Source organism: Bos taurus, chromosome 5 (genome assembly GCF_002263795.3).
Source record: "Bos taurus isolate L1 Dominette 01449 registration number 42190680 breed Hereford chromosome 5, ARS-UCD2.0, whole genome shotgun sequence".
In the NCBI taxonomy this organism is placed as follows: Eukaryota; Metazoa; Chordata; class Mammalia; order Artiodactyla; family Bovidae; genus Bos; species Bos taurus.
The window spans coordinates 41,591,052-41,606,199 of record NC_037332.1 but is presented as its reverse complement, the minus strand read 5'-3'; the positions used below and the strand labels follow the sequence as shown (position 1 = coordinate 41,606,199).

Here is a 15,148-nt window from a genome sequence, read left to right as displayed (position 1 = left end):
AGTCATGTCCAACTCTGTGCAACCCCGTAGATGGCAGTCCACCAGGCTCCCCAGTCCCTGGGATTCTCCAGGCAAGAACACTGCAGTGGGTTGCCATTTCCTTCTCCAATGCATGAAAATGAAAAGTGAAAGTGAAGTATACAGGTGATAAATTCTTTTACATTTTGGTTGTCTGTGAAACTTTTTCTCCTCTTCCAATATGAATGTTAAATATGCCTAATAGAGTATTCTTGATCATAGAATTTTTCCGCTTCATTGCTTTCGCTATATTACACTATATCCTTCTGGTCTGCAGTTTCATCTGAAAAGCCAACTGATGTTCTTATGACAGCTCCTTTGTGCTTCTTTTAAGATTCTTTTCTTCTCTCCCTTTAAGACTTTCTTTCTCTTTTTAATTTTTGCCATTTTTATTATAATGTGTCTTGGTGTGGACCTCTTTGGGTTCACCTTGTTTGGAACTCTCTGCTTCCTAGATCTGACTTGAACCCCTTGCTTCTTGGGGAGAGCTTCTGCAGTTTTTATTATTCTTCTGTTTGTTCATTGCCTACCCAGGGGTATGGGTCTTAATTATACTGTGCCTCTATCCCACCTACTTAATCTAATTGTGTTTCCTTCTCCATATCTTTTTTTGTAGAAAATCTTTGACTGGAATAAAGAGTACTCTCATAGCTAGTTGCTCCATTAAGTAATGTAACTTTGTTTTTTGTTTTTGTTTTGGGTGTTTTGTGGGAAGGGGCAAGTATTTGGAAATTTGGTGTGTCTGTGGGAGGAACTGAATTGTGTCTTCCTACTCTATTGTATTGACCACTTCCTCTCTCCATGTATGGTTTCAACTAGCACTTACTTACTAAATATTAGAGAATAATCTGAATTTAAATGTGCAATGTTCCATAATATCAAAACGCTGACAATCTAGAGGCTGAATTTATGGAAAAACAAGCAGTTATTGGTTAGATACTTTTTTATCTGGAGAAACAATGATAACTAGGTTAAGCACGGTCCCTTTCCTCATGGAATTTAAATTCTATTGAAAGATTTAGGCAGTGATAGTGTATATAAATAAAGCAAATAATTACAGACTGTGATGATTTCCAAAAGGGAAATGAGTATTTTATTGTTAAAGAAATAAAAAGGCAGGTATTTTAGATGTAGTCAAGGCATGGTACTGTGTCCTGTAAGACATGGACTCAAATATGAAAAAGATAGTTACAATCACCAGAAGTTTACTATCTAATGAAAGTCATACATTAAATATATAATTAACTACATGGGACAAAATTAAGTAAAACCACAGAAGAGATAAAATTATGTAATGTAGAAATAAAAAAATCCCTAAATAACTCTAATTATAGTTAATCAGGAAAATATTTATGGACAATATAACATTAAGTTGGGTTTTGAAGGATGACTATGTTTCTGCTGATAGAATGAGTAAAAAATAAAATAAAATAAAATAAACAGTATGACAAAAAAACAGAGAAAGTGAAATCACACTCCAAATTCGGGAAATGGTGCCTAGTCTAACAGGATAGAAGCAAAGGAGTGAAGGCATGTGAAAATGAGATGACCTGGTAAATGGAACTTAAACCACATTAGAATAAAAAGCAATTTCTAGTTATCCAATTGAGGACAGAAGAAAACCTCTATCTAATTTTGAGGGGAAGAAAGATTAGTATACTTGTTGATCCTATATTCTATGTGGATACATTATTATCCCAAAGAAGAGTAAGAGACATAGTTTTCAAATGTTTCATTTTTTGAAGTGCTCTTGCTTATCGCTGACAAAGGTCCGTCTACTCAAAGCTATAGTCTCTCCAGTAGTCATGTATGGATGTGAGAGTTGGACCATAAGAAAGCTGAGCACCACAGAATTGAAGCTTTTGAACTGTGGTGTTGGAGAAGACTCTTGAGAGTCCCTTGGACTGCAAGGAAACCAAACCATTCAATTCTAAAGGAAATCAGTCTTTTAATGTTCATTGGAAGGACTGATGCTGAAGCTGAAGCTCCAATACTTTGGCCACCATGATGAGCAGGTCTGACTCATTGGAAAAGACCCTGATGCTGGGAAAGATTGAAGGCAGGAGGAGAAGGGAATGACAGAAGATGAGATGGTTGGATGGTACCACCGACTAGGTGGACAAGAATTTGACCAAGCTCCCAGAGTTGGTGATAGACAGGGAAACCTGGTGTGCTGCAGTCCATGGGGTTGCAAAGAGTCAGACAGGACTGAGAGACCGAACTTGCTTATGGGACGATCTTACAGAGAATAAAGAGAACTGAAAATCTTAATTAGGTGGATTAATAAGTAATGTGGGAGTATCTGAGAAAGAGACACATAGTAGTAGAAAGAATGTGATAATCTGAATAAGACATTCAAATTTAGTTTAGAAGCTCAACTAGTTCCATATGGTGACAAGTTCATCTGTAGAAATGGAAGTGGATGGCTTATGTGGGTAGAAGTGAATATCATTAAAGATGAAGATGCTAAGTAACAAAATGGCCATGTTTGGGAATTATTTATTCACATGTATATTGAAAAGATTCAGAATGATGGTAGGACTTGGGACAAAGAGGAAACTAGGTAAGATCATCAAGACTTAAAAAGGAACCTGCGAAAAGATATTTGCCATCTTCAATACTCAGGAAGAAGAAAATTAGAAAATAAGGTACTAGTTTTTTTGTTTTTATCAGTTTGGTAAACATTAAAAGATGTTTTGCAGAGGGGCCTAAACAGGCAAACAGATATTATGTTTTCCTGAAGTGAATGCTACTATCCTTTTGATTAGATATTTGAAAATATCTATTAATTCACCCATCCCATTTTTAAGAAGCTATTCTGTAGGACCTGATTAAAAATATTCTTTTTAAGTTATAATTAACATAAAATATTATATTATTTTTGGGTATGCCACATAATAATTCAATTTACTTCAGTTCAGTCACTCAGTCATGTCCAGCTCTTTGCAACCCCATGGACTGCACTGTCCATCACCAACTCCCAGAGCTTGTTCAAACTCATGTCCGTTGAGTTGGTGATGTCATCCAAGCATCTTATCCTCTGTCATCCCCTTCTCCTCCTGCCTCGAATCTTTCTCAGTATCAGGGTCTTTTTCAATGAGTCAGTTCTTTGCATCAGGTTAGCCAAAGTATTGGAGCTTCAGCTTCAGCATCAGTCCTTCCAATGAATATTCAGGACTGATTTCCTTTAAGATTTCCTTTAGGATCAATTTATTTACACATTATAAAATGATAACCACAATAAAGTTCAGTTACAGTTTATAATCATACAAAGTTGTTACAGTAGACTATATTCCTATGTGTACCTCTTCATTATTTTTACTTTTTAGCTGGAAATTTGTATGCCTTAATCCTCTTTACCTATTTCACCCATCCCTCTCTCCTCTGACAACCAACAGTTTATTCTCTGTATATATCAGTCTTTTTTTTCCATTTTGTTCTGTTTATTCACTTGTTTTGTTTTTTTAAACACCATATATAAGTGAAACCATACACTGTTTACTTTTCTAGTATACTACTTAGTATCCAGATCTATCTCTCTTGCCTCAAAGGCAATATTTTATTCTTTTTTATACTAGAATAATTGTCCATTGTGGTGTGTGTGTATATATATATATACACACACACACACACATATATATATATAGCTATCACATCTTACTTATCAATTTATCCATTGATGGATACTTAAGTTACTTCAGTATTTGACTATCATAAATAATTCTGCAGTGAATATAAGGATATATATATATTAAATATATATTATATTTAATGTATATATATTCAAATTAGTGGAGTTTTTGTTTTCTTCAGGTAAATTCCCCAAAGTGGAATTGCTGGGTCATATATAATCTATCTTAAGTTTTTTGAGGAATCTTCATACTGTTTCCATAAGGTTTGCATCAATTTATAATTGCACTAGCAATACAAGGGTTTCCTTTTCTCTGAATCCTATTCAGCAGTTGTTTTATGCCTTTCTGATGAAAGTCATTCTGACAATTGTGGGATGGTATCTCACTGAGGTTTTGATGTGTGTTTCCCTGGTGACTAGTGATGCTGAGCACTTTTTCATGTGCTTGTTGACCACTTATATGTCTTCTTTGGTGACTATTCAGATCCTCTGCCCATTTTTAATTGTTTTCTTTATGTTGCTGCTGCTAAGTTGCTTCAGTCATGTCCGACCCTGTGCAACCCCACAGACAGCAGCCCACCAGGCTCCTCCATCCCTGAGATTCTCCAGGCAAGAATACTGGAGTGGGTCGCCATTTCCTTCTCCAATGCATGCACGCATGCTAAGTCACTTCAGTCATGTCCAACTCTGTGCAACCCCATGGACAGCAGCCCACCAGGCTCCTCTGTCCACGGGATTCCTTAGGCAAGAATACTGGAGTGGGTTGCCATGTCCTTCTTTCTTTATGTTAAGTTTATGTATTTCTTTGTATTTTTGGATATCAATCTCCTATCAGAGATATCATTCACAAATAACTTCTTCCATTCTGTGGGTCGCCTTTTAATTTTGCTGGTGGCTTCCTCTGCTGTGAAAAGCCTTTAGTCTGATGTAGTCCTATTAGTTTATTTTTGCTTTTTGTTGTCCTTGCCTGAGGAGACAAATTTTTTAAATGTTGCTAAGATTGATGTCAAAGAGGTTATGCCTGTATTTTCTTCTAGGAGATTTATGTTTTCATTTAAATATTTAATTCATTTTTAGTTTATGTTTGTATATGATATGATAAAGTGGTCCATTTTTATTCTTTGCATGTAGCTGTCCAGTTGTCTCAATAACATGTATTAAACAGGCTGAACTAGAAGAAACAATGACAAAACCAAACTGGCATTTGATGTGAATCCACAGGAGTTTAAGCTTCAAATCCAGCCAAGAAGTTTGTTATAATCTCTTTCAGCTTTGCATCTGTCTCTTCTGAGAACTTTCCATTGGTCCTGGTTTTGCCCAACAGGGCTTGATGTTGGCTGATAACATGAGGCAAGAAAGCATTCTCAAATTTTGTGATCTTGCTGGGCTCCAGCTTGTCAAGATACTCCCTGACACCCGCATAGATAACAGCCACTTGCTCTTCAATAGCCATAGGAGAATATTGTCCTTGCTTCAGCAGCTCAGTGAAATGCACACCATGACTCAAGAGTTGTTGAGTGGCAGCATCAAGGTCAGAATCGAACTAGGCAAAAGCAGCAACCTCACGATTCTGAGCCAACTCCAGTTTCATGGCACCTGCCACCTGTTTCATGACCCTGGTTTGGGCAGCAGATCTGACATGGGACACAGACAAACCAACATTAATGGCAGGGAGGATACCTTTGTAGAACAACTCTGTTTCCAAGAAGATCTGTCTGTCAGTGATGGAAATGACATTTGTTGGAATGTAAGCAGACACATCACCAGCTTGTGCTTCTGTGAGTGGTAGAGCAGTTAACGAGCCACCATCAAAAGCATCGTTCATTTTAGCTGCTCTCTCCAGTATATGGGAGTGCAGGTAGAACACATCACGAGGACAGGCCTCACGACTGGGCGGTGGGCAGAGCACCATAGATATCTGATGATAAGCAACTGCCTGTTTGGATAAGTCATCATAAACAATCAAAGCATGTTTGCCATTATCCCTAAAATATTCTCCCGTTGAACATCCAGAGTAAGGAGCCAGGTACTAAAGTGGGGCAGCATCTGAAGCAGTATCTGAAACCACAATAGTATACTTCATGGCATCTGCATCTGTAAGTCTCTTCACCAACTGGGCAACAGTGGATCTCTTTTGACCAATAGCAACATGGATACAGTACAGCTTCTTCTTTTCATCAGTTCCATCATTGAATCATTTCTGGTTAATGATGTTTCTGGCAATTGGTGTTTTGCCAGTCTATCGGTCACCAATAACCAGATCACACTGACCATGACCAATCAGCACCAAGCTGTCCACAGCCTTAATGCCAGTTTGTGTTAGTTCCCGCACAGAGATTCGAGGAATGACCCCAGGGGCTTTCAAGCCAACTCGTCTTCGGGCCTTGGAACCAATTGGACACTTTCCATCAGTGGCATTACCAAGGGCATAGACTACATGACCCAGCAGCTCCTCACTGACTGGAACATCTACAATAGCTTCAGTTCTCTTCACAATATCTCCTTTCTTAATTAGTTTATCACTTCCAAACACAACAACACCAACGTTGTCAGACTCCAAGTTCAGAGACATACCCTTTAAACCTAAAGAAAATTCTACCATTTCTTCTGCTTGAACATTTCTTAGCCCAAATACCCGGGCAATATAATCACCAATACTTAAAACATGCCCAGTCTCTTCAAGGTTAACAGAGGTATCAGCTCCAAGAATACGCTCTTCAAGAACAGAGGACACCTCAGCAGTGCCAGTCTTCTGAAGACAAGAGTTAGAGGCATGGAGGTTCCTTGCAGCAATGAAGGATGATCCCAAAGCATTTTTGGAGACCAGCCTGGCTCACAAAGGGAAGGCGTGGGTACGGCCATGGCCATGAGCACGGACAGCATCTTTGCAGCTCCTCCTCAGGTGCTTCCTCTGCAGCCACAGCCTTGAGATCCACTGACCACCCTACTGTTTTGATGACTGTGGCTTTGTAGTATAATTTGAAGTCAGGAAATGTGATATCTCTTTCTTATTGTTCTTTCTCAAGATGCTTTGTATATTCGGTGATTCTATTACAAACTTTGGGATTGTTTGTTCTAGTTCTATGAAGAATGTCATGAGTATTTTGATAGATGTTGGAATGAATCTGTAGTTTGTTTTGGGTAGTATGGCCGCTTTAACAGTATTAATTCTTACAACTCAAGAACATGGGATATCTATTTATTTGTGTCATATAATTGACTCATTCAAAATGGGAAAGGGGTATGACAAGGCTGTTTATTTAATTTCTATGTTGAGTACATCATGTGAAATGCCAGACTGGATGAATTATAAGTTGGAATCAAGATTGCTGGGAGAAATATCAATAACCTCAGATATGCAGATGATACCACTATAATGGCAGAAAGTAAAGAGGAACTCAAGAGCCTCTTGATGAGGGTGAAAGATGAGAGTGAAAAAGCTAGCTTAAAACTCACTGTTACAAAAACTAAGATCATGGTATCCGGTCCCATCACTTCATGGCAAATAGAGGGGGAAAAGTGGAAGCAGTGACAGATTTTCTGTTCTTGGTCTCCAAAATCACTGTGAACAGTGACTGCAACCATGAAATTAAGACATTTGGCCCTTGGAAGGAGAGTGATGACAAGCCTGGAAAGTATATTAGAGCAAAGACATTACTTTTCCAACAAAGGTGCACATAGTCAAAGGTATAGTATTTTTAGTAGCCATGTATGGATATGAGAGTTGGACCATAAAGAAGGCTGAGTGCCAAAGAATTGATGCTTTTGAATTGTGGTGCTGGAGGACTCTTGAGCACCCACTGGACTGTAAGGAGATCAAACCAGTCAATCTTAAAGGAAATCAGCCCTGGAATATTCATTGGAAGGATTGATGCTGCAGATGAAGCTCCAATACTTTGGCCACCTGATGAAAAGATCTGACTCATGGGAAAAGACCCTGAATCTGGATAATATTGAAGGCAAAAGGAGAAGAGGGTGGCAGAGGATGAGAAGGTTAGATAGCATCACCACCTCAGAGGACATGAATTTGAGTGAACTCTGGGAGACAGTGAAGGACCCAGAAGCCTGGCATGTTGCATCCCATAAGATCACAGAGTTAGACATGATTTAGTGACTGAACAATAACAGCAACAAAGCATCCATAGTATGGAATAATATGCTCCTACTAAGAAGAAGTTAGACGTAAGTGATTTATGGGAAGATATCTACAATAAGTAAGTTGTTTTTTTGTGTTTTTTTTTTTTTTTTTTGAGTTACAGAATTCTATGTGGAGTAAGCAATAAAAAGGAAATAAATTATGTATATATTTGTATGAAAAGAAAGAAAGTTTTGGAGATTACCCTCCAATTTGATCACGTGGGTTGTATTTTGGGACAGGATTGAAGGGAGAAGATAGAGATTATGAGTGTATTCCTTATACATTTTGACTTTTTTGACTTGTCAATACTACTTTTACTTTTAAAAATAAAAGTATCTTAATAAATAGAACAATTTCTTCAAAAGGAATTAAAATCTTATAAAAGGATAACAGAAGTATACAAATAGTGCCAAGAAGCAGAACAATTGATGGACCTTGAAAGATCAATAAATAATCCATTGAGGACACAGTCTAAGGAAAGAACTCCATAAATTTTTTATCATACCTAATGGTATTTTAAAGAAAAAATATCATCCTATTCAAAATCATAAGTTTGATATTCAGTTAGACTAGCAAAGATCTACTAGCAAGATCTACCTTACAGGATTTTTTTTTTAATGTGTATTAGGAGCGCCTTTAAAAACTAAAAAAAAAAAAAAAGAAAGAAAAAAAATTAGTTTAGAAAGCAATAAGCTCTAGATTTTTGCAAGCAGTTTCCAGAATTTAAAAAGCACTCCCTAGCACCTGTCTTATTTCATTGCCTAAGACATGTCTTTGAAACTCTTCACAGTGTCTAGATACTGCCTGGAACCTGTGCACTGTTTTCCTAAATAGCCCATCCCTAGCCTTTGGCTATAGATACAGTATTACAGGTCATGAAAATAGCTAAAGAAAAATAAGAAACAGCAGGCATATGTGATAGATGAAACTCTTATCTCTCTTAATCAAAGATAGTGAAGAATTCCTGCATGTGAATACTGCATTTTATAGAACTGGTTGTGGTTTTTTTTTTTTTTTTTCTTTTTCCTCCACCTATTTAAGCTTCATGTTTGGAGCAAAGAACATAGATGTCATCAATGAACTCCACCCCTTACTTCCAGTTATACAAGAATTATAAGTAGGTAGATAGGTGTGTGTTAGGGTGGTGGCCCTGTCACATTCATTTATCATACTCCTGCTTATCCAGTTGTTGAATCAACAGGAAATTGCCACCTTATAAGAAATAAAGGAAAACTTCCATCTACTTAATCATCAATGTTTATTCTAACAGTATGATTTGATTATGTTATTTTACCTGCTAAGATTCAACTTTTTTTGTCTGTATCCTCTTTGTGGAGCTTTTGTGAATATTAAGTGAGAAAATACACGATAAGTTCCTGGTGCAATGTCTGCTTGGAAAAGACTGAATCCTTAGATCCTCTCATCTACCTATTCTACCTACGTGACTTCTTATCTAATTTTTCCCTCACTCATTAGTTCACTTACTTTCTGTTCTTCTTGGTCCTTTTCCTTCTCTAAAGGCATATTCTTTCTTTGGAACAATTGTGATTCTTTTTCTTTCTTAATAGTGCACTCCTTTTAAATTCTAGCCACTAGAGGGATATATGTGCTTAGTTTCAAAGTCGTGTCCAACTCTTTGCAACCCCATGGACTGCAGCCCACCAGGCTCTTCTCTCCATGGGGATTCTTCAGGCAAGAATACTGGAGTGGGTTGCCATCCCCTCCTCCAGAGGGATATATAGTAAGATACAACTCCACTCACCCTGATCTCATTAGAATCAGAGGCTAAAAATCAAAAAAGAATCAAATAAGTATAGAATGTTAAAGAGGTATTAGAAAATATCTAATACAACAAATAATATTAAAGATGATGAATTACCTGTTATCCAGGTAATCTTTACATTTTTCAAATTATTACCTCTACAATATATGAAGTTAAAAAACAAACTTTATTTTCCTTGAAAACTTCCTTTTAAACCATTTTCTGGAAAAATTAAAGACAAAGGTCACAAGTGAGGGCAAAAAAACCTTTAGCAACAAAACTGGTTTGTAGATTGTTTAACTCAAATAATTAAAAGTTCAAAATAAATCCATGTATTTGATTATGTGTAATCTCTATTGCACAGCAAAGGAAATCATAAATAAAACAGAAAGACAACCCTCAGAATGAGAAAAGTTACAAATGAAGCAACTCACAAGAGAATAATCTCCAAAATATACATGTTACTCAATATCAAAAAACAAATAACTGAATAAAAAACTGGAAGATCTAAGTAGACATTTCTTTAGCAAAGACATATAGGTGGTCAAAAAGCATGTGAAAAGGTGTTCAAGATCACTAATTATTAGAGAAATGCAAATCAAAATTACAATGAGTTATTACTTCACACTGATCAAAATGGCCATCATGGAAAAAAATCTATAAAGAATAAATACTGGAGAGGGTGTGGAGAAAAGGAAAGCCTTCTACACTTTGTGAGAATGTAAATTGGTACAGCCACTAGGGAGAACAGTGTGAAGTTCCTTAAAAAACTAAAAATAGAACTACCATATGTACCAGCAATCCCACTTTCAGGTATATGCCCAGAGAAAACCATAATTTAAAAAAAAAAAAAAATACACCCCAATGTTTATTACAGCACTATTTACAATAGCCAGGACATGGAAGTAACTTAAATGTCCATCAACAGAGAAATGTTTAAAGAAGATCTGGTAAATATATAAATACATATATAAATTAAATTAAAATCTAAATTTAAATTTAAAAAATATAGTCTCTCTAAATATGATTTATCTTGGTTTTGTTTTAATTTTTACTTTGTTTAACATTTAATAATTAAAATTAGTCTCTACTTAGGTATCTAAGTAACCCAAGAATTAAAGTAATTTCTTAACTTTGAACATCCACTCATTCTAAAGCATATGCAAAATATGCAAAAGTATTTATATTTATCTAGAAGCTGATAGAAACTATGATGCTATAATTAAAAAATTACTGTCAACAAATATCCTATATGATTAAAAATATAAACTAAGAATATAAACAATAAAGAAATGAAAAATTCATGTAAAATATCAAACCCAGAAGATACACTTCCTATTTATTCATTTGCTTTTCACACATACACTAGAGCCTTATTTCTGAGATGGTAATTTATATTTTTGTTCATTATTTTTTTATTATTCTCTCACTAAAAAAATATTGCTATGATAATTTGAGGACGATCTAAGCCCTGCACAGTTATACCACAGGAAAACTGTTGGCAGTGAGAATTCTGTCTTTACCTTAGAACTGTAAAGGAGAGGACCAAATAGTTGGAGGCTCCAAGATTATCATGTCATCAAGAGGGAAGTATACAAATATATTCTTATGCTTGTTATGTTTTAAGAAAAGACACATAAATTTGCCCATAAAATATTATGTGCAATTGGCAATATTCAAATAACATTTTAAACAGTTATAAAATGGTGCTAAGTACCTATCTATCAATAATTATTTTAAATGCAAATGTAATAAATTCTTCCATCAAAAGGCATAGAATGGATACTGCTGCTTAGTTGCTCAGTCATGTCCAACTCTTTGTGTCCCCGTGGACTGTAGCCCTCCAGGCTCTGTGCTCCACATCAAGAGCAGCCACCGCAATGAGAAGCCGGTGCACCTCAGTGAAGAGTAGCACCAGTTGTTAGCAACTGGAGAAAGCCAGAACAAATCAACAAAGACCCAGTGAAGTCATAAATAAATAATAATTAATTAAAATTGCATAAAAATTTACCCCAAAATTTTAACCAATAAATAAAAGAATTGTAGGAATTGAAGAAGACAAAAATAAATGGAAAGGTATTCTGTGCTTATGGATTGGAAGAACTGATATCATTGAATGGACCAAAGTTTTCAAAGAAATCTGCATATTCAATGCAAACCCTATCAAAATTCCAATGTCTTTTTTCACAGAACTATTAAAGAAAACACTCTTAAAATTTGTATGAAACTGCAAAAGACTCTGAAGAGCCAAGGCAGTATTGAGCAAGGACAAAGATGGAGGCATTATACTTCTTAATTTCATGACATTACAAAACTATAGTCATCAAACAATATGGCATTGACATAAAAACAGATTTATAGATCAACGAATATTCACAGAAAGAAACCCATGCATATATGGTCAATTAATTTATGACAAATGTGTGCAGATTGTATAACAGGTAAAGGATAGTCTTTTTACCAAATGGTGTTGGTAAAACTGGACAGTTACATATGAAGAATAAAATTAGACTACTGTCTTAACATGGCACAGTGGTAAAGAATCCACCTGCCATTGCAGGAAATGCAAAAAATGTGGGTTCAAATTGTGAAATTATTTGTTCTAGCTCTGTGAAAAATACCATTGGTAGCTTGATAGGGATTGCATTGAATCTATAGATTGCTTTGGGTAGTATACTCATTTTCTCTATATTGATTCTTCTGATCCATGAACATGGTATATTTCTCCATCTATTAGTGTCCTTTTTGATTTCTTTCACCAGTGTTTTATAGTTTTCTATATATAGGTCTTTAGTTTCTTTAGGTAGATATATTCCTAAGTATTTTATTCTTTCCATTGCAATGGTGAATGGAATTGTTTCCTTAATTTCTCTTTCTGTTTTCTAATTATTAGTGTATAGGAATGCAAGGGATTTCTGTGTGTTGATTTTATATCCTGCAACTTTACTATAGTCATTGATTATTTCTAGTAATTTCCTGGTGGAGTCTTTAGGGTTTTCTATGTAGAGGATCATGTCATCTGCAAACAGTGAGAGTTTTACTTCTTCTTTTCCAATTTGGATTCCTCTTATTTCTTTTTCTACTCTGATTGCTGGGGCCAAAACTTCCAAAACTAGTAGTGGTGAGAGTGGGCACCCTTGTCTTGTTCCCAACTTTAGGGGAAATGCTTTCAATTTTTCACCACTGAGGATAATGTTTGCTGTGGGTTTGTCATATATAGCTTTTATTATGTTGAGGTATGTTCCTTGTATTCCTGCTTTCTGGAGAGTTTTTTTTTTTTTTATCATAAATGGATGTTGAATTTTGTCAAAGGCTTTCTCTGCATCTATTGAGATAATCATATGGCTTTTATTTTTCAATTTGTTGATGTGGTATACAAATCAATTGGTGTATAATTGCATTGATTGATTTGCAGATATTGAAGAATCCTTGCATCCCTGGGATAAAGCCCACTTGGTCATGGTTATGATCTTTTTCATGTGTTGTTGGATTCTGATTGCTAGAATTTTGTTAAGGATTTTTGCATCTATGTTCATCAGTGATATTGGCCCGCGTTCTTTTTTTGTGTCATCTTTGTCAGGTTTTGGTATTAGGGTGATGGTGGCCTGCCATACGACCCAGCAATCCCACTTCTGGGCATACACACTGAGGAAACCAGAATTGAAAGAGACACGTGTACCCCAATGTTCATCACAGCACTGTTTATAATAGCCAGGACATGGAAGCAACCTAGATGTCCATCAACAGATGAATGGATAAGAAAGCTGTGGTACATATACATAATGGAGTATTACTCAGCCATTAAAAAGAATACATTTGAATCAGTTCTAATGAAGTGGATGAAATTGGAGTTGATTATACAGAGTGAAGTAAGTCAGAAAGAAAAACACCAATACAGTATGTTGCTGCTGCTGCTGCTGCTAAGTGGCTTCAGTCGTGTCCAACTCTGTGCTACCCCATAGACAGCAGCCCATCAGGCTCCACCATCCCTGGGATTCTCCAGGCAGGAACACGGGAGTGGGTTGTCATTTCCTTCTCCAATGCATGAAAGTGAAAATTGAAAGTGAAGTTGCTCAGTTGTTTCCGACTCTTCACAACCCCATGGACTGCAGCCTTCCAGGCTCCTCCATCCATGGGGTTTTCCAGGCAAGAGTACTGGAGTGGGGCGCCATTGCCTTCTCCGCCAATACAGTATACTAATGCATATATATGGAATTTAGAAAGATAGTAATGATAACCCTGTATGCGGGACAGCAAAAGAGACACGGATGTATAGAATAGTCTTTTGGACTCTTGTGGGAGGGGGCGGGGGGATGATTTTGGAGAATGGCATTGAAACATGTGTAATATCATATAAGAAATGAACCGCCAGTCCAGGTTTGATGCAGGATACAGGATGCTTGGGGCTGGTGCACTGGGATGACCCAGAGGGATGGTATGAGGAGGGAGGTGGGAGGGGGTTCAGGATTGGGAACACATGTACACCCATGGCGGATTCATGTTGATGTATGGCAAAACCAATACAACATTGTAAAGTAATTAGCCTGTAATTAAAATAAATACATTTAAATTTAAAATTAAAAAAAAAAAAGAAAGAAATGTGGGTTCAGTCCCTGGGTTGGAAAGACACCTTGGTGTAGGAAATTGCAACCCACTCCAATATTCTTGCCTGGAAAATACCATGGACAGAGGAGCCTGGCGCCCAACAGTCCATGGGGTAGGATAGAGTCAGACATGACTGAGTGACTGAGCATGCACGCATACATGTCTTAGACAATACACAAAAGTTCACTCAAAGTTGATTAAGGACTTGAATATAAAACCTGAAACCGTAAAAGTCCTAGAAGAATACATAGGTGGTATGTTCTTTGACATCAATCTTGATAATGTTTTCTGGGGGGAATCTGACTCCAAATGTAAAGGCAACAAAAGTAAAAGTAAACAAGTGAGATTATATAAAGCTCAAGTTTCTGTGGAGGAAATAAAACCATCAACAAAACAAAAAAGCAGAAAGGGAGAAAAATTTTGCAATTATGTATCTGAGAAGAGGTTAATATCCAAAGCATATAAAAATTCATACTATTCAACAATGAAAAAACAAACAATCCAATTTAAAAGGGGCAGAGGAATAGACATATTTCTAAAGAAAATATACAGATGACTGTCAGGCTTATGAAAATATGATTAATATCACTAATAATTAAGGAAATACAAATCAAAGCCACAATGAAATATCACCTCACACTTGTCAAAACTGTCATTATCAAATAGATAAGTGGAGAAAAGGGAATTTTGTGCCCTGTTGGGGTGCAGCCATTATGGAAAACATTGTGGTGTTTCTTAAAAAAAAAACTAAAAATAAAACTACTACATGATCCAGCAATTTCACTTCTGGTTATATATCTGAAGAAAACAAAAACACTAATTCAAAAGGATACATGCACCCTTAAGTTCATTGCAGTTTTATATGCAATAATTAGCATATGGAAACAACCTAACTGTCCATCAGTGAATGTATAGATAAAGAAGATGTGATTATATATAACATGGAACACTGTTCAGCCACAAAAAAGAATAATCTGATTTTCAATAACATGGG

General features: G+C 36.2%; 1 pseudogene; it reads right to left on the bottom strand.

The window, feature by feature from the left end:
- Positions 1-4,821: 4,821 nt before the first annotated feature.
- On the bottom strand, positions 4,822-6,532 carry LOC785955 (ATP synthase subunit alpha, mitochondrial-like; annotated as a pseudogene).
- Between the last annotated feature and the right edge of the window lie 8,616 nt (positions 6,533-15,148).